The sequence below is a fragment of the Marmota monax genome, unplaced genomic scaffold (genome assembly GCF_021218885.2).
Source record: "Marmota monax isolate L192 unplaced genomic scaffold, Marmota_monax_Labrador192_F-V1.1 WCK01_AAM20220418_F8-fsc00013, whole genome shotgun sequence".
Taxonomy (NCBI): domain Eukaryota; kingdom Metazoa; phylum Chordata; class Mammalia; order Rodentia; family Sciuridae; genus Marmota; species Marmota monax.
Window position 1 is genome coordinate 19,913,874 of NW_026692202.1, and position 27,333 is coordinate 19,941,206.

Here is a 27,333-nt window from a genome sequence, read left to right on the forward strand (position 1 = left end):
GACTTTCAGTTCTTTAACCCTAATCCTTATTCTTCTCTGAAACCTTAGTTTTGAAACTTCAACCACCTGCTGTGCAATTACATTGACTTTCATATCACATTAGAGTCACTAGCTTTTATTACTCTCTAAGTGACCATTTAATGAATACCTACCTATGTTATATATCATTCAGTAATGAAACTGATATTCATTAAGCACCTATTATGTGCCAAGTACTTTGTTAGGTATTGGGATTCAACTGTTGAATAAGACTGACATGGTCCTTGCCTTCATAGAGCTTACTGTCTGAAGAGCTAACTGTTAATTGAATAAAATAAGTACCTTATGAGTAATAGATATTATAATAGGGAAAATTAAGAGATTGTATATTCAGATGGTTAACAAGGGCAGTTAGCCCTACCTAGTGGGTCAGAGAACTCCCTGAAAAAGCCATCTTTAAGCCAGTAATTGAAGAGTGTGAAAGGAATTAGAAGAGTGGGGGCAAATTATTCTCAATGCCTTCATTCCCTCATTTATAAACCAAGAGAAAACTAATACTACATTATTTAATGTATGTTAAACTTTTAAAACAGGGCAAAGAATAATACCACAGAAACCATAAGGGAAGTGCAAGCCAATTTCTGGCGAAGAGCAAGTCCTTTTTCTCTGGAAGTGGTATATGATTTATGCCAATTACTTGGCAAGTACTCATATACTGCCTATGACATTTTATATTTTTTGTATTTAAATTTACTTTTTAAGATTTTATCTGTATATATATTTACCACTAAAATTTTCCATTCAGAGAGAAAAAGTATATATCTAACAGACTGAAGTATATGAATAGTAGGTGCTCTAAATGTTAAGTAGTCCTAAAAGCTTATTACAGTTTTTAGAGTTACTTAGGAAAACCTCACAATTGCTCAAAACCTTCATTATAATAGCATCACATGCTTGAGAGGGATTCAGTGTAGATGAAGAACTAAATGTTGCCTCCTCTGAAATTTAGGAAGAAAAAAAAAGTTTTTCATGGATGCACCATCTGTTGATTTTAACAAATGTCTATTGTAATGTTTTTCTGTAGTAAAGTGGCAACCTTGACATCATTTTTGAACTGAAAAAAAAATAGAGTAAGAATCAAAATTGGTAATCATATAAATTAGTTTTGTTTGACACAGTAGCAAATGTAGCATACTTCACATTTGCTGATAAAAACTATGAGCCTCACAGAAGTCTGGATATTTCAACAAATTGAAATTTCCAAAATGTTGCTAACATTTCTCTCTGGAGAGAAAACAGTAGTTTTGTAGCAAATAGCATATTGAAGCTTTTTAGGAATGTGTGTTGAAAACATAACATCTGTAAAGATGATAAAATGCCTCTGTTTAACTGGTAGGAGACCAGTGTTATCTAGTGTTAACATCTCATGTGTTTTTTATTATTGTTGTTGTTTTTTGTGGTGCTGGGAATTGAACTAGGACCTTAAGCATGCTAGGCAGGTGCTCTACATCCTCAGCCCCAACATCTTGAACATTTTGCAGTCCTAAACTTTATAGATCTGATTTGCTTAAAGAAAGGCAAATTAGTGACTATTTTATTTTCTTGGCGGGGAGAATATATATATATATAAAAATAAATATAATGTCTTAGTACAGTATACTTGTGATTAAGATGAAACTATTTTTTGGTCTAAACTTTAAGACAAAATTATTGTATCAAACAATTCTTTCATAATTGGTAGAACATCGGATTTACCAAAATAAACATATTCTCTATCTTATATTAGATCACCCCCAAAAATCAGATTAATGGATTTCTTAGTTAAGAGTAGGCTTTAGAAATTCCATGATAATAGGTCTTTGCATTGACTTTTAATCTCTTAAAACATGAGGCTTGCCTGGGATGAAGCATGAATTAATTTTACAGCTTTTGACAAAATTGAATCTTAAAACCATCCACATATATATGACAGTCACTTCTGAAAAGCAATTAGCTTGCTATAAATACAAGAGATTTCCTGTGAGAAAACTGCTCACACTATGTAACGAATAAAGAAATTTGGCAGGTTAAAGATAAAGCATATCATATCCAAAAAATGAAAAACTCTAGTTTTTTAGTTTGTTTTGACTCTTGTGCTTTTTCACTTAGATTTAGTTGTGAAAGAAGTGGCAGGCTGGTCTGAGACATGTTTATGTCCTTTATAGTATGGGATTAACTTTCATAATTAGTTTTTAGAAATATTTATGGAAATTTTTTCATGAATCTATTAAAGTACATGAGGATGATTTGCCTTTCAATTAGAAAGCAAACTAATTCCCAAACCTTAGGACAGATTTTAGAACTAGACAAATGATGGTGGAGAGGAATTCTTATACAATGTAATAGTGGCTGTACCTTGAGTTTTTGTTTATAAAATGGGAATTTCAATATATTTTTCTTAGAATTGTGTGAATTATATGGAATAGTCTGAATAAAGTTCGTAGCACAATACCAGGCCCATAAAAGTCTCTAATAAAAATGGTGTTTCTTTCACCCCTACTCCTCCTTTCTCTAAGGCCGTTATAAACCATACAGGTGAGGGCTTTATTCCTATCACTTTGAGATCCAGATAATTAGAATCCTCAGAAGTACTTTTTTTTGCATCTTTCTTATCAGAAACTATGATCTGAGAAACACAAGCAAATAACTGAAAACACAGGGTATGTTTTTTAGGGCACCCTAGGTCCCTAGAACTTGATATCCACTTCCAGAAAAAATAGAGTGTTTGGGGCATTGTGTGTGGGAGTTCACATCTGTGATATAGAGTTTCCTTTTATGGAGACATTTTGAGCTCAAGGTATTTCATTTCAAAGCCATTACTTTGGTTTTAATTTATAAATAACCTTGTAGAATAGCCAGCCTTTTCCAATTCAGGTTGACAAGTAAAAATAAACCGAGTAGTCTATTATTTGCCTTCATTTACTACCACTGATAATTTTATGGTAAAGCATATATTGAATAAGAGTGAATCACATGAGATTTGGTTTCTTCTGTTTATTTAGTTTTATTTTCTTGCTATTTAAAATTGAAATTAGAGATGAAAGAGAAGACAATTCTTCTATTTATGTAATATATTATACTTTTTGTTCTTGAATTACAGGATATGTATTTTTTTATTGGTTTTATTTTTTAAATACATGACAGCGGAATGTAAATCATACTTTTTTTACATAAGTTGTGTACAGAATAATTCCCGGAAATATTGGGAAACAAACTAGCAGAGACAACTCCCTGATGTTCACAAATGGTTTGTATAGATTAACTCCTTCAGCCCCAATAGCAACCATCTGTCAGTTTCCAAGCATTGTGCTCTAGGTTACATAGCTTAAAAATTGAATAATGAAAGGTTTCTGAAGTATAGAACACAATGCACATTTATTAAAAGCATCTGATTCAGGGTTTTAATTTTGTTCTGCCTACTCCAGAGTTCTTTATAGTCTCTTGTTCTCTTTCCTAAGTTGCTAACAAGGTGAAAAATATACTATCCAGAGTTGTTCTTAAATTGCATAATATGTAGTTACCTGTGAAGAAGCAAAAAGGAAGCAGTGTGGTGTATTGGAAGGAGCTTAGAATTGGGTGTGAGATTTGAAATTCTCATCTTTGCCTTAAAATAGTTTTTAAAATTACTGTTATTAAATAAAAATGTGATTTTCATTAAATAAAAATGTGATTTTCATTGAACCATATTCAGGATACTTTATAGTTTTTGTTATTGTTGTTAAACAAAAACCCGAACAAGTCATTTATGATTATAGTAGCCCATCCTTATCTGTAGTTTCACTTTCTGTGATTTCTAGCCATGGTCATCTGTGGTCTGAAAATATTAAATGGAAAATTACAGAACTAAACAGTTTATAACTCTTAAATAATTTTCATTATAGTATATTATTGTTTTCCTGTTTGTTATTATTTATTATTGATATTGCTTAATGTGTCTAATGTATAAGTTAAATTAATACTGCTATGGTTTGGGTCTTGGATATCCACCTCCAAAGGCCCATGTTATAAAGGTTTGGTCTTTATCATGTTAGCTTTCCTCATGAAGATTCAAAAGAACTTCCAAATTTTAATTGAGATATTATTAGTAGGCTAATATTAAATCATCTGTTGGATCATTAACAGAACAATGAATTATTAAGACTTGAAGCAAATTCTTTGTACACTGAGGGCAGACTTTCAAGCCATTCTGTAGCTTTTTCAGTCTTATGTAAACCAAGTTAAAATTATTAGTGACTGATTTTGGCAAGTCATATTTCTTGAGACAATTCATTGATCCTTCTGTCTACATTTCTTAAGATTTTTTTTATTATGGAAAATTATTTTAAAAAGGAAATGACGTGGGCTTATTTTAAAGTGGCGATAGAGAGGCTGAAGCCATTTTAAATTCATTCTTGTTTACGTGAATCTGTAGTACACCTTTTAAAATAGAAAGTTTGCAAAACTAGCTCATAAGAACATGAAGGGTTAATGTTCATAGGACCTTCAAATTCCTATCAGTTGTACTATATAAAAATTCATTTCTTATTTCACATTTACATATTTACAATGTATATTTAATGCTTCTCCTTATTGGACACTTAATGGAGAAAGGAATGATGCATTTATTGTTTTTTCGATACTGTGAAAAATATTGATAAATGCTGTGTGTGTGAGTCATTATCTTTCAAGTTTTAGGAAGCAGGAAATTCTTGGTTAATGTTAAACATGATGTGGTAGGATGCTTTGCTTTATTTCCCATCTGACATAAAAATATATGGGAAAAGGTTTACTTGCTGCTTGTTTTTTTTTTTGCCTTCTTCACATCTTCCGGATAGGTAACATTCTGTTTCTTTCTTGGCTAGAAATCATACACACTTCCACAGTGGTAGAAGAAGCCTGATTTTATGTTGCAGCAGTTTTTAAGAGACTTTTACTCAGATAGCTGTAGTTGATCCAGCTTCTAAGTACCCTTATGAATGGGTCATTAGCTTGGGCTTAGTCTGTTTTGATTTGGTTTTCAGACCCAAAGTATTTAACTTTTTATTCATGTGTATTTGAAAAAAAAAAAAGAAGAAGAAGAAAAGAAATCCTGATTAGCATTATTGTCAAGTTGGAGACAGAGAATTCAACACATTATCTTTTCAAGATTAGGAGAAAATAAGGTATGTTGAAGCATAGAATCTGTGGAGTCAGAAAGGAGTTTCTTAGAGAAAGTGATCTTGGTAAAAGGGAAGTGGCTACCAGAGTGGAGAAGATGATATATTAGTCAGTGGAAGGAATAATGCTATGGCTGTAGAGCATCTGTTATGTGTTCAGTGGGATATTTGGCTATGAATAAAATAATGGTCCTTATTTTGTTCCCTTAAAGAGCTTATCATCTATATGGGAGAATGTACATGGAAAGAAGGAATTATATTCTAGAATAATAAGCCATATGGTATTTCAGAGACTGACAAAATAGGCTTAATTCTCTGGAGAAAAATGCCATCTGAAATCTTTTAAAGTCAAGCATCAGCAACACTTGACTAGTGTAAATGTAACCACAGAAGAGATGGGTGTGAGTGTTTGCCCAACCAGGCAGCCTCTTCATAATGCAGTTGTGGTAGGAGAGGAAGATGGCGGGAGCCCTGAGGTGGGGTATCATATGGCATTCTGAGCAACACTCCTGTCCTGAGAGTTGTCCACCTCCATTGTTTATATAGAAAAGGCAAATTGCTTCCCTTACTTCCTTGCTGGTTGTTTAATCAGTCCATTATTTTCTTTGTATACAGTACAAGTTTTGTTTACCCAACTTTGGTGATTGTTTTGAAATCAAAGTAGTAGATCTCATTCAGTTTTTTGTTTTGTTTTATTTTAATGAATTAAAATAGAAGAGAAAATAACATAATGTATTATATCAGAAGTTTTTCTTCTCTTCGGTAAAACTTGTAAACAAGTTCTCCCTTTTGTTTATTAATTATTGTCCTGTAGAACACTACAGAGTCAGTGCACTGCACTGAGACACCAGAAATGTGGACCCTGGTTCTAGCTCTGCACCCAAGAGGTATATGCTTTGGGCAAGTTATAGTCATTCTGTGAACCTCGGTGTTTTCCATCTGAAAAGAGAGAGCTGGTCTAGCTGAGCTTTAATGTTCCCTTCCAGCCAAGATTCTGGACAATGGTATTCCTTCAGAAGCAGTTAGGCATAAAAAAATGAATTCTGTTGAAGTTGCACAGAACCCTTTATTAACTCAGAAGAGTGATCCTAGGAGCTTCTTGCTTTTCTTTTTGAGCTTTTTGCTTTTCTTTTTAAGCCTGAAGTAAATGTATGCATGGCTTGCTACCACATGATCCTGATTCCTGTCGGTTGATGTCTCTCCCAAAGTGCACGGTCCACTGCATGAAAACAGAAATGTGGGTTTAAATGAAGAAGTGTTGCTAGAGATCTTGGTTCCTGGACGTAGCTTCATGGGCTAGTTGTCACAAAAGTGAAGAAAGCATGCAGAGACTACTGTGGAGGAAGGGACATGTCTAGCTCTGTTATTCATTTTCAGTTATTGGATCTGCATATATTATATGTGATCTCTCACTCCTTTGTAAGATGCCTAGAGAAGATATCTACACCTCCATACATAAGGAATGTTAAGTACTGAGGAATTCTGTATTCTCAACTCCCCTGATACTTAAAGATTACCTAAAAAGAGTGTCTAGCTATGTAATAAGTAACAGAACTCTTTTATTCTGTTCATGTTTGTGTATTTAGGGTAGTTTTCTGTAAGAGCTTAACTGTATGCTAGGCAGTAGCAATTAAACTAAGTGTAGCAAAATGGTACATGTTACAGTTAAAATTCTCAAATGAAAAGCTCTACGCTTATAGCTGTGCTTCTGATGTAGCAGAAAACTATGTGACCATCAGAAAAACAGAGCTGCTAACAGCTCCATATGGGGCATTGTGAAGCAGTTCTGTTGACACATGAATACATTTCTTATGATTATCATAAAATTGTGGCCTGGAAATTGAGCAGCCATGGTGCTGCATTTCAGACTTCACATTTATAATAAGCTGTAATAAAGTAAACATTTTAAATGGATATGAGAATAGGCATTACTTGCAATCACAAATGTATGTTCAATTGAAGTGCTTTTGAAGCTCAATTTGACAAAGCAAACAAATTTCCTGGCATTATTAACATAATTGTTCTCACTGTTGAGCTCTGATTTCTGAAAAGTTATTTAAGCAAAAAACAAGCTGCTAAAAAACCAAACTAAGAATGAGTTACTTTTCCTTTTATCATGTCATATGATGAGACAAGGATTCACTCTGCCACTTCTCCTGACTTGCCAATCCATTGCTAGCCTGTTTAATAACTCTTGAGTTCTTATCTCATGATTAATCTGGGGTCAAATTCAGCTGTTCATTCTGCCATGAGCAGAAAGTGGAGCTATACAGCTTTCATTTGCTAATGAACCTTCAAGATACGGAATAGTTGAAACAGGGATCTTTACCCTTCTCCCACACATACCTTTTCTGAGGCCAGAAAATGACTAGAATATTCATTTTACAACAGAATGAAGAAAGCATGACTATATGTAAATTTAACACCAATTATATGGCAGGATTTGAAGGACTCTTATCCCTGGAATATTCCAAACAGAAACCTGGAAATGATAGTGGTAACATTTGAAGTGTGGTGCTGAGAGTTAAAGAAATGATAATTTAGAGCCTCTGGGCACAGAAAGGTACTAGGCATTGTGCCCACTGTGGGAGCTGACAAAAGCTGGTAATGTGTTCTCCTCTTTTTGTGTTCTAATGCTCCATAGTGTTCTCTGATTTTTAATAAACCCCAAACATCCCTCCTGTGTTGTAGCAGAGCCTCCCATAGCAAGTGTGCTACTTGCACAACAGTTCACCACAGTGGGAGCCACTCCTTAGGAGCTCAGTGTTGCTGGTGTACTTGTCTAAAAGTTGGCAAAGGTACAGCATGACACTCTTCAAAGACTCACACAGTGATTTTGGATAGTCATACAGTTGAGCTGGCTGTGTCAAAATTAGAAGCAGCACACTAGCATGGGACTGTCCTGTAAAATACTGACAACTGGTAAACATTCTTGCCAAGCATATACTTACTTGATATATTATTTTTAATAAGCTCCAAGATTGTGCTAGATGCTTTTTAGAGGAAAAGTGAGAAGCCACTTACTTTAATCATCCTCAGACATAGTTTCATGTACCCAGAAAATAATTTTCCAGCAAATAATAGATAACCACAAGTGCCTTATTTAGAATAGATCCTCTGGAGACTTGATAAGAGCAGTGGAGTAATGAATGTCCTAAATGTGGGGATTTTTTTGCCCATGTAGTTTCAGATTTTGTTCCTTATTCCCACTAGGAAACATTCCCATTATCCTAACTGGGAAAGACTAGAACAAAAACCTAAGAAGGTATGAAAAGTGGCAAAGGAAGGAACAAAATGAGAAATTAATCTGATTCCAAATGTAAGAATTACAAATTGTAAAAATTCTGATCTTTCAAAGATCAGGCAATTGGTTACTTCTAAATGTAGAATTTTTTTTTTCAAGATAATAAAATAAACTTTACACACGTGCAAAATTCTAAGCAAAGCCACCCTATCTTCTTTCTAAGTTTGAAAATAAAAGCAGGTAAACCAGTTGCCAAGACAGAGAACACTTGAAGTTACTGGACCCTCCTTTAAATACCACTGATCTTTATCTCACAGAGCTAACCTAGGACACTTGTCTCTTTTCTGCATCTTTTTACTACCGACATTTGAGATTTCTTAAACTTCTTTTGTCTTTCTTGACCTCTTCTCTCCAAGCTGGTATGGACCAGCATATGGCACTGAGACTTGTAGTGTGCTTTAGCTTTGTTTTTTTCTCATATGCAGCCTATTTTTTTTAAATCATTTCTGTTTGGGATGATTGTATTTCATTGAGTTCAGCACAACTTACTGGAGTCCACGTGTCTCTAGTTTATAGTGACCACAAAGGATACTTCATTAGCTCAACTCCATTAGTTCTTTGGTTTTAACTATTTAGTAAATATTTTTGTTTGTTTGTTTGATGCTGAGGATTAAACCCAAGGCCTTGCACATGATAAGCACATTATCTACCACTGCACTATAACCCCAGCCCCTAATATTTTTTTTATTAGGAGCAAAAGACAAATAAAAAGTTACTTTTTATCAAGTATGTTGAATTTTACTATTATTACTAAGAGAAAATACAATGTAAAGCTCTAGACCCAAATACAACTTTGCAATAATTGATTATTCTGATCCTTAATTTCTTTGTTGTTATAAAAAGGATAATAATACATGTAAAGTGTCATATCCTACAGTTATGTTTAATTTATTAATATTATGTTTAATTTAGCATTTAATAAGTATTAGTTCTCTCCCTCTCTTTTCTCCATGAAGGAAAAAAAGTCGATAATTAAACATAAATATCTCTGATGAAAATAATGATCTTGGCTGAAAAAATCTTAAAAAAGTTTTGAGTACAGGTTATCAAAATAGTGAATTTGCTGTCTCCTCTGACTTTTATACATGAATGGTCATGTACATGTGTATGCGTGTGTACCCACACTAAGTAATACAGAGAGTGAGAGGGGCACTTTAGTACTTTAATATTGCAGAATAAGTGTTTGATTTGATGATTGCCAAGTTTTCTGTTTGGAGCTTCAGCTCCAAAATATTTGATTTTATGAGGGGTTATTGAAGTATGTTTTTTAAAAAAATCTTGTATGAAGATGTTTAGAAAGTGTGACACAATGCAGATAATTTTTTTGCAATAATTTTCAAACTTTGTCTTTTGATATTTCAAAATATCAAAGTATCTGGAACTGATGGTTTATATAAATCCATCATGAATGTCTTTCAAGAAAGCATACAGACAAAATGGAACCCCATGATTCCAAGCATTATTATTTCTCTGTATTTGTGTAATATCTTGTCAATAACTTTAGATCTTCTTTCTCAAAGAAGACACAGATTTGTACCTGACAAAGAGTTAAAGAATAACTTTAAATGACTGATTGAACATACCAAAGTCCAGTTATATCTGCTGGGGTTAGAAGTCTTAGTAAGGCTGCATTGATTTTAGGTATAGACTTGTAAGAAAGCTTTGTTTGCTCAGATGAATCCTGGTCATGGAAACATTTTCACTTAATTAAGGAGTTCTTTGTATCTAATCTAATGATTCAAAGGTTGTGTGAGTCTGTGGAATTTAGTTCCTGATAGTGCCACAAAGCAAGCTGAGTCATTTTAAAGAGAAAGTGCTTGTTCTAGATGATCAGAGGAGAAGATCCTCAGCATTATTGTTGGTGTTCTAAATGCTAAACTGAATGGAAAGGAAATCTTTTATTATCATTGAAGCATTTTAATTTACTGCCACATACCTATGTAGATCTATCTGAAGGACAGCTCTCTTGAGGGCTCTATCCTTTTAATAAGAGCATAGTTGAATAGTTGAGTTTATAATAGGTGAGAGAAAGGAGATAATAATATATATAACCAGCATGCATTGCTAAATGAATTTTAAAATAATATTGGGCCTAAGTTGTTAGCAAGTTCTTGAAAGTAAATAATGGGCTCATTTGTACTGTACATTGACAGCTGCTGTGTACAGTGGCACACACCTCTAATCCCAATACTGTGGAGGCTGAGGCAGGAGATTTATAAGTTTGGAGCCATCCTGGGCAATTTAGCAAGACCCTGTCTCCAAATCAAATTTTAGACAAGAGCTGGGGGTATAGTTCTACAGTAGAGCACACTTGCCTAGCATGTGTGAGGCCCTAGGTTCAATCCCCAATACTGAAAAAAAAAAAATTAAAAAAACCAAAAAACTGTATGTTGACATCTTCATTTCCTAGCTCAAATATCAGCTTCAGCATATTCTGAATTTTTGGTACCATGGCTATTTAATAATCATTAAAATGATTTTCAGCTAGATATATGTTAGTGCCAGAAGTGGGTAGACTGTCAAGTTCACTAGGATAAACTTCATGAATTATTTGTATTGGTTGCACAATAGACATCTTTAAAAATAAGCAAGATCAGATAAGCCTGCCATTATACTTACAACTGTTTATAAAGAAAAAAATATTAGACATGCATATTGCATTTTATCCCCCTTGTATTAATGGTATATTGTAATGCTTTCCTTGGTCGTGTATCTGTTTTATTATCTGAGCATGCAGTGAAATTATGATCTGCTTATAATTCTCATCATGCTTGGCACTAAACAGACTGGGAATCAACATGCCATGTTATATAAAGTTTGGTACTCTACTAAGCCATTGCCATGACCTCACCTTACCTGGAAAGGTGCCTGTTTTTTCCACGTGACCTTTTCCTTTTGCTAGTTGTACCCATAGAAAGGTCATTCAGTCTAATAATGGCTTTTCATTTGGTCTAGAAATCAGACAAAAGCTTTGCAGCTGTGAAATGTTACCCATTTTAAAATTAACCTATTGTAATCCTTAATGATTGAGAAATTCTGCAATTGCTATGATTTGTGGTTTGTGCTGCTTCTAGAATAGCAAGCAGCAGAGATGATACAGATCAGAATGATGTGCATTTGGAAATTGAAGGAAAAGAAACTTAGCAGATATTGGGCTTGGTTCAGGCCCTCTATCCTTCATCAGTCACATACCACTTTCTCTCCCACTAATAGTCTCTCCAAGGTGGAATGTAATCCTTGAAGATAATACTTAGATGATAGTTTTATATTTAAGAAGTAAAGTTGCTCATAAGTGTGGCCTACCTTTTGCCTCTTATCATATTTTTTGAACCTATAACCTAGATTCTGAGGGAAAAAGAGGGCACAGAGGTTTTATTCAGACCAAGAATTTGAATTTTGATAATAAAACAAGTTAGTTCTGTATCCTCATGCAAATTACTTAAACTCTCTGGCTTCAGTTTCCACATCTCTAGAAATCTCAGGATTTATATATAGAAAAAAATTGACACTATATTAGAGAATCTAGTAGGGATACAATATGTCTCTGTACCACTTGCTATCTATTAAATCCTGATTAAATACTTAACTCCTATGTCTTTGTTTTCCAATATGTAAAGTGGATATACTAATAGTATTTCTAGGGTTGTTTTAAGAATTAAATAAATTTGTTTAAAGCATTTAGAACAATATTCCATACTGATCAAGTGTTGAATAATAATAATTGTTACTCATTCTGGGAGGCAGATATTAAATTAATAATCAAAAAATAATTTACAGAGAATAATAAATAATGGAAAGTTGTAAGGTATGCATCGTAGATAATAATAAGCAGGGTCTGTGTCATTAGTGCATTGCAATGGTAAGCTATTGATGGGATGATATGACTTGATTTACCTGTTTTTTTTAATTGACATGTTTCTTTTATTTTTTAGTTTGCCTTTTAAATTTTAATACAATAAATTCACTTTCGGTATATAGTCCTATGATTTTAGATAAATACATACAGGCAAATAGCTACCACTGGACTCAGGATATAAAACAGTTCCATCACTACCCAGTAATTTTCACATGGCATTCCTTTGTAATCAATCACTTCTTCTACTTCCAAACCAACTACTGATCTGTTTTCTGTTTCTTTAATTTTGCCTTTTCTGGTATGTCCTGGAAATGAAGTCATGAACTCTGTAGCTTTTTAAGTCTAGCTAAATCTGCTGTAAACATTTGTAGTTTGGACTTTTATGTGAATGTTTGTTTTCATTTCTCTTGGGTTATACCTAGGAATGCTATTGCTGATTTTTAGGATTGGTGCATCTGTTTAACTTTATAAATAAACTGCCAAACTGTTTTCCACAGTGTTTATACCATTTTCCATTCTCAGTGTATGGAGATCAGTTTTTACATGTTTTCAGCACTATCAATATTTTTATTTTAGACATTCTAATAGGTATATAATAGTATCTCATTGTGGTTTTAATTATAATTACGGGCATGTACTCACACCTGGCCCATTTGAAAAATGGATTGTTTATTTTCTTTTTATCGAGTTTTAAGGTTTCTTTATATTTTTATGTATTCTGGATGTACATATCTTTGTGAGTTATATGATTTGCAAATAGTTGATCTAATTTGCATTTTGCTTTTTAAATTATTTTTCTAATAGTATCTTTAGAGAGCATAAGTTTTAAATTTTGGTAGTTTAATTTATTACTGATTTTATGAATCACATATGTTAAATAGACACATTAAAAGTGTATTTTGGAGGTAGGATTAGTAGACCCTGGTCATGGATTGAATATGAGGAAAAAGAAAAGGAGAGAATCAGGAGGAATCCTAGGTTTCTGCCTAGAAAAACTTTTTTTTTTTTTTTTGAGATGGAGAAGACAAGAAATAGAGTCAAAAGAAGATGAAATGTAGAATTTTGAACATGATAGTTTGGGAAGGGTGTGGAATATTCAAATAAAGATGTCAAATAGGTACCAGGAATGTAGCTCAGTGGTGGAACCTAGCATTCGCAAGGCCCCAGATTCAATCCCCGGCACCACAGGGGAACAGAAAAAGGTGTCAGATAAGTAGCTGAAATATATATTCAGTATGTGTGTATTTTCAAAAGGGCATATATAGAATATAAGAGGAAGAGTTTGAGAAAGAGTCAGGTTTAAGTGGGATGTCCATCAAAAGCTCAGAGAAGACAGTTTTTGTTTTTACTTGCATTCCCTTTGTACCTTCTACATGCCAATATTGTAAAATCTTTTTTACTTATGCCTTTGGAACATTGTTAATCATTGGCTGATATATGTGTTTCTCCCTTCCTCCTTGCCCACCCATGCTTACTTTCTCTCCTCCCCTTTCTTCTTCCCTTCTGTAAGCTGGCATCTTATTATCCTTTAAGTCTTTGCTTAAATATCATCTCCTTGGATGATCCCACCCAAAACTAGTGTCTTTCTCCCTATATTAGTCTCTGTTACACATTATGTTTTCTTTGTAGAACTTATCATAATTGGTAATTATTTCTTTGTTTATTGCCTGCCTTTCACACCAGACTACATTCCAAAGGGCAAGGATTGTGCCTGCCATGTTCTCAATTGTATCAGCAGTCCGAAATTTGTTCTTGGCATGTAGCTGCTTGGATGAAAGAAAAATGGACCTAAAACTCAGAAAACAGGAAGGGATAAAATTTGGGGGTTATCCACGTATAAATGGTATTTAAGTGCAAGCATATGGAAACTTGATAACTTCAGAAAAGTCAGCAAATAAGCCTGAGAAGGGGGTACAAAGGATAGAAGAGGAAAGCCAGATTGTGCATCTTGGACCACAGACAAATGTTTTTAGAAGGCAGGGGTTTTCTGTGCCAAAGCAGTGCTGAGGGATTCAGATATGAGTCCATTTGATTTAGCAACATAGAGGTCTTTGATAAACTCAACAGAAATTTTTCTGTAGTAGAAAAACTGGAAGCCACACTGGAATAGACTGAAGAATGATACTCATCATAATAAATGTGAAATAGATGAATAATTTTTTTGTTGTTTTATTTTGCAATAAGTTCTCACCAAATTGCCTGGCTGGTCTGGAATTTGCTAGCCTTCTGCCTCAGTTTCCCAAATACCTGGCATAACAGGTGTGAGCCACCACACCCAGCTAGTTGATTAATAGTTGACTGCAAAAGACAGCACAGTTGTCTTTTGGTTGAATTCAGTGTATCAGCTAGCATTCATATGCCCACATAGGTTTTTAGTAATTGAGAATATTTTATAAATCCATGTTTAACTGAAACATTTACTTCTGTTTTGATTATAGTACTAGGATAGGCTGTTTAAAATTAGAGTAGAAAAGAAAAACTTGTTTCAGAAGGGGTCTTTTATAATTTTGTACTGTGGAATCCTGCTTTGGTGTCTGTACCATTCTTGTAGCCATCTTAAGACAGTCGTTGAGTTAGGTTACCCAAAGCATGGGCACATCTCCTGCTGCCAGGACACCCAGTGCCGAAGCTGAGCGAGGTCTAGTGGCTTTGTATTTGCTGTAACTGGCTTTTTATGCTGATGTATGCTGAAGTTTCTGTACCCCATTTCAGCTAAAATCTGATCAGGAAGAAAACTTTATTTCATTCTACACATAGTAATTTCCAGAGTGCCAGGTCCTGTAATAGCTGGTGGGATTTAATATAATATTGCAGCATTAGAAAGGGAGACCTATATTTGAGATTTTGCTATTCCAATTTTTAGGCTTGGAACTTGAGGTGAGATATTTTAAGTATCCTAAGCTTTAGTCTCCATGCCTGTGAAAGGGCAATGATATAATTCCTGCCTGTTTTAGTCAGCTTTTTTGCTGCTGTGACCAAAAGACCTGACAAGAACAATTTTAAGGAGGAAATATTTATTTGTGTGCCCATGGTTTCAGAGGTCTCAGTACATAGACAGCCAACTCCATTCCTCAGGTAGAAGTGTGTGGTAGCTGGGGACATGGCATCAGGAAACCAAGAGCTCTTCTCACCACTGCAAAATATAAACCCCAAAGGCACCCCCACCCCCAGTGATGGCCTCTTCCAGCCACACCCCATCTGATATAGTTACCACCCAATTAATCTTATCAGGGGATTAATGCGCCGATTAGGTTAAGGCTCTCATAACACAATTGTTCCACCTCTAAGATTTCTTGCATTGCTACACATCAGCTTTTGGAAGATGCCTCGTTCTAAACTGTAACACTTTCTCATAACTTTGTGATTCATCTTAAATGAGGTGAATCGCTTAATTTACTCACATATCTCACTGCATAGTTTTGAAACTGGGCTTAGGGCCTCATTACAACCTTTTTGTCTTTCATCTCAATGCTTATTTCTTCTAATTTATTGTGCCTTTACATTGAAAGTCAGCCTCATGTTTATAACTTTAATGAAATGAAGCAGTTTATTTTTATTAAAAATTATGAAAGTCAAACGTGATGAAGAAAGTTTTAAAAATAAAGCAAAATACAGAGAAGAAAATAAGTCATTCCTAATTTTGAGCTATACACACACTAAGTACTACCATCATGTTGTTGATCTGTCCAGTTATCTTATATGAAGATTTATCATACTTTGAATAATAACTGTGACTAATGATTTTATTGGAAGGTGGTAAACTATAGTTTACCGTGAATTTCATACCCTGTGTTGTGACTTGTCTGTACTTTAGTATAAATAAGGTGAAATTACAGCTGTTTCCTTTTTAATTGGCTATTTTATTAGTTTAATGTCTGGTTAAAAGGCTTAAACAAAATCTTACTGGTCATAAGAGACTTTCTGCTATTGAGTTTCTACCTTAGCAAATGCAAATTATAACATTTACACATAGTTCTTCATTATAAGGGAACCAACTATAGATGTTAGTGCAGGAACTTTAAAAAAGTGGTATATCTAGCATGTTTTTAAAATTTTGCTGGGTGTGATGGTGCAAACCTGTAATCTCAGCTACTCAGTAGCTGAGGTAGGAGGATGGCATGTTCTGGGTCAGCCTGGGAAATTTAGTGACACACTCAGCAACATGGTAAATTCCTGTCTTAAAGTAAAAAGGCCTGGAGATGTGATTCAGTGGTAAATCACACTGTATTTGATCCCTGGTACCATTTTTTTTTTTAACAAAAATCAAAAAGTTAAAGAGAAATCATTTGATAAAATACAGCACCTCTTCATGTTCAAAACACTAGAAAAACTGGGGATAATAAGAACATACCTCACATTGTAAAACTGTCTATGTTCAGCCCAAGCCAACATCATTCTAAATGGAGAAAAATTGGAAGCATTCCCTCTAAAAACTGGAACAAGACAGGGATGCCCTCTTTCAGCACTTCTATTTAACAGAGTCCTTGAAACTAGCTAGAGCAATCAGACAAACAAAAAGAAATTAAAGGAATATTCATAGGAAAAGAAGAACTCAAACTTATTACTATTTGCTGATGACATAATTCTATATTTAGAAGATCTGAAAAATTCCACCAGAAAACTTCTAGAACTAATAAATGAATTCAGCAAAGTAGCAGGATAGAACACTAAAGAAAGAATACTGAAGAAAGAAATTAAAGAAGATATTAGAAAATGGAAAGATCTCCCATGCTCTTGGATAGGCAGAATTAATATTGTCAAAATGGCCATACTACCAAAACCATTATACAGATTTAATGCAATTCCTATTAAAATTCCAGTGACTTTCTTCATAGAACCAGAAAAAGCAACCATGAAATTCATTTGGAAAAATAAGAGAACCAGAATAGCCAAAGCAATCATTAGCAAGAAGAGTGAAGCAGGAAGCATCACAAAACTAGACCTTAAACTATACTACAGAGCTAAAGTAACAAAAACAGCATGGTATTGGTACCAAAACAGGCATGTAGACCATGGTACAAAATAGAAGACATAAGACAAACCCACATAAATATGGTTATCTCCTATTAGGTAAAGGTGCTGAAAACATATATTGGAGAAAAAAGATAGCCTATTCAACAAATGTAGCAAAATGAAATTATCCCCCACTCTGCATAAAAATGAACTCAAAGTGGATCAAAGTCTTGAGACACTAGAACAGAGACCCTGTTCCTAATAAAGAGAAAGTAGGTCCAAATCTTCATCATGTTGGCTTAGGACCTGACTTCCTTAACAAGACTCCTAAAGTGCAAGAAGTAAAATCAAAAATCAATAAATGGGATGGATTCAAACTAAAAAGCTTCTTCTCAGCAAAGGAAACAGTCAGTAACGTGATGAGAGAACCTACAGACTGGGAAAAAAAAATCTTTACCACACATACGTCAGAGAGAGCACTAATCATTGGGATATATAAAGAACTCAAGAAACTTAACACCAAAAAAACCCAAACAACCCAGTCAATAAATGGACTAAGGAACTCAACAGACACTTCACAGGAGAAGAAATTCAGTCAATCAACAAACATATGAATACATGTTCAACATCTCTAGCAATTACAGAAATACAAATCAAAACTACTCTTAATATTTCATCTCACTCCTCACTCCAGTCAGAAGGGCAGCTATTAAGAACACAAACAACAGTAAGTGTTGGTGAGGATGTGGGGGGAAAGGCACACTCTTACATTGCTGGTGGGACTGTAAATTGGTGCAACCAATCTGGAAAGCAGTATGGAGATTCCCTAGAAAACCTGGAATGGAACCACCATTTGACCCAACTATCCCACTTCTCAGTCTATACCCAAAGCACTTAAAAACAGCACACTACAGTGATGGCAGCCACATCATTTAATATTGTCAAAATGACCATACTACCAAAACCATTATTCAGATTTAATGCAATAAAAAGAGCAGCTCAATTCATAATAGCTAAACTATGGAACCAACCTAATGTCCTTCAACAGATGAATGGATAAAGAAAATTTGGTGTATATATACACACAGTGGAATATTACTGAGCCTTAAAGAAGAATGAAATCATGACATTTGCAGGTAAATGGATGGAACTAGAGGAATATCATGCTAAGTGAAATAAGCCAATTCCCCACAACCAGAAGCCAAATACTTTCTCTTATAAATGGGTGCTGATCCATAGGGGGGCCTGGTAGTAGGGTGGGTGTTAGGGAAGAATGAAGGAACTTTGGTTTGTGTAGAAGGGAGTGAAGAGATGGGGCTATAGGGATGGGAAGGATGGTAGAATGAGACAGACATTATTACCCTCTATACATGTATGATTACAGTACTGGAGTGATTCTACACCATGTACAGCCAGAGGAATGAAAAGTTGTACTCCATTTACGTACAATATGTCAAAGTGCATTCTACTATAAAATTAATTAATTATTATATTAATATATTAATAATATATTAATATTATTAATATATTAAAAATAAAAAGGTAAGTTTTGTCAAGTATTTTACTTCCTCTAATCAGTGGATTCATTTTCTAAAAGTAACATAGCATAATTACCCTACTATTATGTATTGTTTTTTGTATTAATGTATTATATATCTAATAATTCAGTCTTCTGCTGTTTATATCACTCTTACATCACAAAGAAAACCTTTATCATTCTTTTTTTTCTGATTTGTTGTTTTATTTTCTCTGCCTTCATGAGCACTTAGTAATGAAGTTATTTATGTGAAAACAAGATTTTTGAGTTGATTTCTTGAGATATATTTTTAAAAATCTACCTTTCATCACACTGTCTACTTTTTGAATGATCAAAAAGTAAAATTATAACTTCAGGAAAGGAAAAAATTACCAACTTAATTTGACTCCTAACAGCAAGTCATAAAAGGTGGGCAAAAACGTCTAAGTAAAAACCTATATTTACATCTCATTTATTCACCACCATCACACACTTTTCCTCTTTCTTTCCTCTCTTTTCCTTTTGCTTCCCTCCCTTCCTTTCAATAATAATTTTAAATTTGGCCAAAACCGATGGTCATAATATTTCCTTAGCATAGCCTAGACTGTTAAAGAAAATTTTGTTCTTAAAAAAATCCCTTGGAGGGCCCCACTGAAAAAAGAAGAAGCAAGTTTAAAAGACCCAAGAGCTAATCTAAGATTTCCCAGTGGCCAAAACTGAAAAAATTTGAGCATCAAAATAAATGAAGACAGTGTTTTATTATAAGCCAAAGAATAAAATAAACATTCAGGAGTTCATATTTTTATAAATAAGCAATTAAATAGGGAAGAAGGGAAAAAAAATCTTCATTATAGAAGTCCAAATAATAAATGTACAAGGCATTGAGGAAATAGAAAATTCTGTTGGGATAGAATAGTGATATTTGCTGCATGCTGGATTGATGTATAAATACTAAAATTAATGATGGAAACTTTGAGAAACAGGTTATGTATATAGCTTTAGAGTATCTTCTCTAAGAAATTTAAGTGACCACAAATTCTTTAATACCCTTCCCATTAGGAAGTGGAGCTTAATTCCCCTCTCCTTGAGCGGAGCTAGATGTTCTGACTTACAACTAATCATAGACTATGGAAAGGGAAAAAAAACCCCAGTAATTTTACAGTACAGAAACCTGGCAAGCACACTTAAACCAAGTAATCAGGGTTAACATCACCAATAATACTTTCAGATATGATAGAATGAGAAGGGTGCATCCTTCCCAACCCATAACCTTAGTCTCATCATGAGCAAACATCAGAAAATTCCCAATTGAAGAGTGTTCTACAGAATATCCAGTGCTCTTCAAAAGAATCAAGAACTGTTTTGAGAAACTCTCATGGATTGGGAAGAGTCTAAGGAGATGTAGCAATTAAATGCAATGTAATTTCCTCTTTTGGATCCTAGAACAGATGAAGACATTAATGGAAAAACTAATAAAATGTGTAGTATAGTTTATTATGTTGTACTAATGCTAACTTTTTTAGAGTTGATAATATAACATGATATGTAAAATATAAACATTAGAGGAAGTTGGGTGAAGGAAATACAGAAACTTTCTGTACTATCTTTACAACTTTTCTGTGTATAATTATCTCGAAATTAAAAGTTAAAAAGAAAGAAAACCAACTCCCTGGTGGCTTTTCAGTATGCAGGTATTTGGTATTTCAAAGTGTCTTCAAAACATATTACCTTCAGAGAAACCTCCCTTCCTTTAGCCTTTGTGCAGTTAAAAATAATAATATTCCATTATGTATATATACCACATTTTCTTTATCTATTCACCTACTAAAGGGCATCTAGGTTGGTTCCACAGTTTAGCTTTTGTGAATTGTGCTGCTATAAACATTGATGTGGCTGTGTCCCTGTAGTATGCTGTTTTTAGTGCTTTGGGTATAGACCCAGGAGTGGGATAGCTGGGTCAAATGGTGGTTCCATTCCAGGTTTTTTAGGGAATCTCCATACTGCTTTCCAGATTGGTTGCACCAATTTGCAGTCCCACCAGCAATGTAAGAGTGTGCCTTTCCCCCCACATCCTCACCAACACTTACTGTTGTTTGTGTTCTTAATAGCTGCCCTTCTGACTGGAGTGAGGAGTGAGATGAAATATTAAGAGTAGTTTTGGTTTGCATTTCTGTAATTGCTAGAGATATTGAGCATTTTTCATATGTTTGTTAATTAATCGTGTATCTTCTTCTGAGAAGTGTCTGTTCAGTTCCATGGCCCATTTAGTGTGGAATATTATTCAGCATTAAAGGAGAATAAAATCATGGCATTTGCAGATAAATAGATGGAGCTGGAGAATATAATGCTAAGTGAAATTAGCCAATCCCAAAAAACCAAATGCCGAATGATTTCTCTGTTTTAAGGATGCTGATTCATAGTATGCTGCGGTGGGTGGGGAACGATTAAATGAACTCTAGATAGGGCAAAGGGGAGAAGGGGAGAAAAGAGAAGGGAGGGGGCATAGGGGTAGGAAAGACAATAGAATGTGATGGTCATCATTACCCTAAGTACATGTATGAAGACATGAAGGATGTGACTATACTTTGTGTACAACCAGAGATACGAAAAAATTGTGTTCTATATGTGTAATATGAATTTTAATGCATTCTGTTGTCATATATAACAAATTAAAATTTAAAAATTTATTAGATTTGCAAAAATTTAAAACAACAATAATAATAAATAATAAAAAGATGAGGTTTTTTTTAAATTTTTTATTGTTGGTTGTTTAAAACATTACAAATTTCTTGACATATCATATTCCACACTTTGATTCAAGTGGGTCATGAACTCCCACCTTCACCCCATACACAGATTGCAGAATCACATCAGTTACACATCCATTGATTTACATATTGCCATACTAGTGTCTGTTGTGCTCCGCTGCCTTTCCCATCCTCCACCATCCCCCCTCCCCTCCTCTCCCCTCCCCTCCCCTCCTCTCTCTCTACCCCCTCCACTGTATAACCCTGAGGGTCTCCTTCCATTTCCATGCAATTTCCCTTCTCTCTCCCCTTCCCTCCCACCTCTCATCCCTGTTAAATGTTAATCTTCTTCTCATGCTCTTCGTCCCTACTCTGTTCTTAGTTACTCTCCTTATATCAAAGAAGACATTTGGCATTTGTTTTTTAGGGATTGGCTAGCTTCACTTAGCATAATCTGCTCTAATGCCATCCATTTCCCTGCAAATTCTATGATTTTGTCATTTTTTAATGCAGAGTAATACTCCATTGTGTATAAATGCCACATTTTTTTTATCCATTCATCTATTGAAGGGCATCTAGGTTGGTTCCACAGTCTTGCTATTGTGAATTGTGCTGCCGTGAACATCGATGTAGCAGTGTCCCTGTAGCATGCTCTTTTTAGGTCTTTAGGGAATAGACCAAGAAGGGGAATAGCTGGGTCAAATGGTGGCTCCATTCCCAGCTTTCCAAGAAATCTCCATACTGCTTTCCAAATTGGCTACACCAATCTGCAGTCCCACCAGCAATGTACAAGTGTACCCTTTTCCCCACATCCTCTCCAGCACTTGTTGTTGTTTGACTTCATAATGGCTGCCAATCTTACTGGAGTGAGATGGTATCTTAGGGTGGTTTTGATTTGCATTTCTCTGACAGTTAGAGATGGTGAGCATTTTTTCATGTACTTGTTGATTGACTGTATGTCCTTCTCTGAGAAGTGTCTGTTCAGGTCCTTGGCCCATTTGTTAATTGGGTTGTTTGTTCTCTTATTGTCTAACTTTTTGAGTTCTTTGTATACTCTGGATATTAGGGCTCTATCTGAAGTGTGAGGAGTAAAGATTTGTTCCCAGGGTGTAGGCTCCCTATTTACCTCTCTTATTGTTTCTTTTGCTGAGAAAAAACTTTTTAGTTTGAGTAAGTCCCATTTGTTGATTCTAGTTATTAACTTTTGTGCTATGGGTGTCCTATTGAGGAATTTGGAGCCCGACCCCACCGAATGTAGATCGCAGCCAACTTTTTCTTCTATCAGACGGCGTGTCTCTGATTTGATATCAAGCTCCTTGATCCATTTTGAATTCACTTTTGTGCATGGCGAGAGAAAGGGATTCAGTTTCATTTTGTTGCATATGGATTTCCAGTTTTCCCAGCACCATTTGTTGAAGATGCTATCCTTCCTCCATTGCATGCTTTTAGCCCCTTTATCAAATATAAGATAGTTGTAGTTTTGTGGATTGGTTTCTGTGTCCTCTATTCTGTACCATTGGTCCACCCGCCTATTTTGGTACCAGTACCATGCTGTTTTTGTTACTATTGCTCTGTAGTATAGTTTGAAGTCTGGTATCGCTATACCGCCTGATTCACACTTCCTGCTTAGCATTGTTTTTGCTATTCTGGGTCTTTTATTTTTCCATATGAATTTCATGATTGCTTTCTCTATTTCTACAAGAAATGCCTTTGGGATTTTGATTGGCATTGCATTAAACCTATAGAGAACTTTTGGTAATATCGCCATTTTGATGATGTTAGTTCTGCCTATCCATGAACAGGGTATATTTTTCCATCTTCTAAGATCTTCTTCTATTTCTCTCTTTAGGGTTCTGTAGTTTTCATTGTATAAGTCTTTCACCTCTTTTGTTAGGTTGATTCCCAAGTATTTTATTTTTTTTGAAGATATTGTGAATGGAGTGGTTGTCCTCATTTCCATTTCAGAGGATTTGTCGCTGATATACAGGAATGCCTTTGATTTATGCGTGTTGATTTTATATCCTGCCACTTTGCTGAATTCATTTATTAGCTCTAATAGTTTCTTTGTAGAGCCTTTTGGGTCTGCTAGGTATAGAATCATGTCATCTGCAAATAGTGATAATTTAAGTTCTTCTTTTCCTATTTTTTTTGCCTTTAATTTCTTTCGTCTGTCTAATTGCTCTGGCCAGTGTTTCGAGAACTATGTTGAACAGATAACGAAACTGAACTTCCATAGATCAGGGACAGTAATTCTAAAGGCTCCTGTCCTACCCTAGAAATAGAAACACCTCTCTGTCTACTCTGTGCAAATCATTTCAGCCAACACCGATTGTGTGGTTTTGTGAGCAACAACAAAACAGTCTGTAAAAATGTGGCAGAACAGAGCAACTGTGATTTTTTTTCTTTCCATTTTGGGTCTAATTAAAAATTAGAACTGCTAATTAAAAATCTTCAGAGGTACTAGGTCCAGTTTCATATGACAGTCTCTTAACCCTAGATTATTGGTACATTCACATACTATAGAAGTATGTTATTCAATAAGAAGGATGCATGAAAAAAAATTTTCTATATAAAATATATATTGCTTCTTAACATTCCCCCCCCAAAATGAAAGCTTATTAATTCAATGTAATTATGGGTACAGATAGGAAATTGTGATTTGTAAATATTTTATTATTTTTACTTTTAAGCTCTCATTAACTCAAACTAAAATAACAGTTGATTTTAGAAGGCCTAATGGACCTGGTTTAATAAATAATAATATGTAATTGAGGATAATTGTCATCATAGTAACAAATTATAATATGGATACTAAAATTAAATGCCAGTCTTTCTTTTGATCTAAGTATTAGTGAAATCTATCTTTAGTTTGTGCAAGTATGGGAGATATTATTTTTATCAGTTAGATATATTTTACCATCTAACCAAATGAGGGCCTTTGCAGTATATCTGTCTTGGGAACATAACTGGCATGATCAATGAAAAACAAAGTATTGTTCTTGAACATGGAAATGCAGTCAAGTTAGTAGTGGCAGATGCATGTATTTTTCAGGAAGTTCTCTTTCCCAGATTGTTAATGCTTGGCCAAACAGATACACATGTAGTTAATAAATACTGCTAAGTTACTATAGTCAGATTGATAGCAATTCTGAAACTAAGAACACAAGAATGATAAGCTATATGATAAAGACTTACCATAATTGCCGCTTACTAGAAGTACAGACTGCACATTGTTGACTAGCAATCCATTCTTCTAAAGTAAATATTATATAATTTTCTTGACAGCTATATTCAAAATGTACCTTTTTATGTCAGCATGGTTCCTTTAGTGAATTTCCTTCTAAAGTTTTTTTTATAAGCAATACTTCTAAAAGAAATCAAAGAAGATACAAATAATGAGAAGATTTTCAGTGTTCATGGTTAAACTATCCATACTACCTAAAGCAATCTCTATTAAAATCCCAATGGTATTTTTTTTTTAACAGAAGTAGAATTCATATGGAATCTAAAGGAATCCCAAATAGATGCGAGCCTCATACTTCCTTATTTTAAAACATACTACAATAGTAACTTAGATAGTGTATTTAATTACCAGCATAAAGACAGGCCACCAGTTATGCTGGCCGACTCCTATAATACTAACTATTTAGGAAGCCAAGGCTGGAAGATCACAAGTTTGTGGCCAGCCTCAGCAACTTAAGAGAGATCCTATCTCAAAATAAAAATTGAAAAGACTGGGGATATATAGTGGTAAAGCACTCCTGGTTCACCGCCCCCACCACCACCAAATAAAACAAAACAGTATAACAGAGAGCCCAAAAATAAACCTGTGCATAGGTGAGCCAAATGATTTTCCACAGAGGTAACAAGACAACACTGTGGGGAAGGACAGTCTCTTCAATAAATGGTGCTGGGAAAACTGAATATTTACATGCAAAAGAATGAAGTTGACTCTAACTTTATATCACATAGGAAATTAACTGAAAAATGGATTTAAACTAAAATTTAAATCCTAAATTTATTAACTTCTAGAAAAAAAGATACACGGGGAAACTTCAGGACATAGATTTAACAGTGATTTCTTGGATATGGCACCAAAACTAGAAGCAGTAACATTAAAAATAGACAAAAGAGACAGTATCAAATTTAACATCCTTTGCTCATCAACAGAGTAAAACAGTGGAATAATTGTAAATCATTTCTGATAAGGTGTTAAGATCTAGAATGTGTAAGAAACTTCTGTACAACTCAACAACAGAAAACCTTGGTTAAGAAATGGGCAAAGGACTTGAATAGACATTTCTAAGAAGGTATTTAACCAGAAGCATGAAAAGATGCTCAGCATCATCAATCATTAGGGAAGTGTACATCAGAACCACAATGAGATATCTGACATCCATCAGGATGGCCACTATCAAAAGTAGACGACAAATGTTGGTGAGCATACAGAGAAGTTGGAACCCCGCAATTGGTAGGAATGTAAAAGGTGCCACCGTTTTGGGAAACAGTATGAAGGTTCTTCAAAAAATTAAAAACAGAATTACTATATGATCCAGCAACCCCACTTCTGACTTTCCAAAAGAACTCAAAGCAGGATCTTGAAGAGATATTTGTGCTCCCACATTAACAGCAACATTGCCAAGAAGTAGAAGGAACCCAAAAGTTCATTGACATAGTTAAAGGCAACGTGATATATACATATGATGGAATATTATGTAGCTTTAAAGAAGAAGGAACTCCTATCACATGCTATAACATGAATGAACCTCAAGGACATTTTGCTAAGTCAGTCACAAAAGGACAAATACTGTGTGATTCTACTCATTTGAAGTATCTGAAGTCAAAATCACAGAAGCAAAAAATAGAAAGGTCTGGGTGGAAGGGAGAATTAATGCTTAGTGTGTCCAGAGTTGCAGTGTTGTAAGATGAAAAAGCCTGAGAGATCTCTTGTGCAACAATGTGAATATACTTAGCATGACTGAACTGTATACTTGAAAACTGTTAAGATGGTACATTTTTTTAACCAGTTTTTAGAAAGAAGTGTTTCATTGCCAATTTTATATTCAGTTACCAATTTTACTGATTATCTATGATGTCCCAGGCATTTTTATTCATTATTCTTGCAATGACTCAGTAAATTAGGAACTTGTCTACCCATTTTAGAAATAAGAAAATGAAGACTTTGAAGGGGTTGGAAACAAATTTCTGTTAGATCTTTCAAATAGTATAACATACATGTGGTTATCTAATTGAATGAATTGCCTAGTACTTGGCTATAAATAGTAAATCAAAAGTAAAAAGGTGGGTCCCTAGTAAAAAGTGCAGGAGAGTCTAGTCTATGATGATGGATAGTTGAGAATAAAGACACAGGTTTGCTAAGTGGACTATGGACCATCAGTTTTTGGAGGCAGGTCTAGTTCCAGAACCATTGAAAATGTTGTACCCGTTAGATTTGTTGAAAATGCAAATAGTTCAATCAAATATAATGCCCATTAAGGGACAAGAAATACAATTCGAAAGTTTTTATGAAGATATGCACTATCTAATCTGTGAATTGAAAGCATCTTTTAAAAATTTCCTTCCCTTCATATTCCTAGGTAATAGTGAATATGTGGGTAGAAAAAATGAGAGCATTTCAAATAATGCTAATGAAGTTAAATGATTGCAATCTACCATATTGTGAGGAAAAGTTGTTAGCTGTGAAAGATGAGGACAGAATTAAAATATTACCATGACTGGCATTTGATTTGAAAACTGCAAAGATAAGCTTTGGTTCCTATTTATGAAAACTGTCCTCACAGCCC

The 27,333-nt window shown here is 34.4% G+C and overlaps 1 protein-coding gene across 2 annotated transcripts in view; it reads left to right on the forward strand.

Annotated features, from left to right (window-relative positions):
• The window catches only part of Rngtt (RNA guanylyltransferase and 5'-phosphatase), a 234,044-nt gene that overhangs the window by 201,755 nt on the left and 4,956 nt on the right, over window positions 1-27,333 (forward strand). The gene's annotated exons all lie outside the window — the stretch shown is intronic.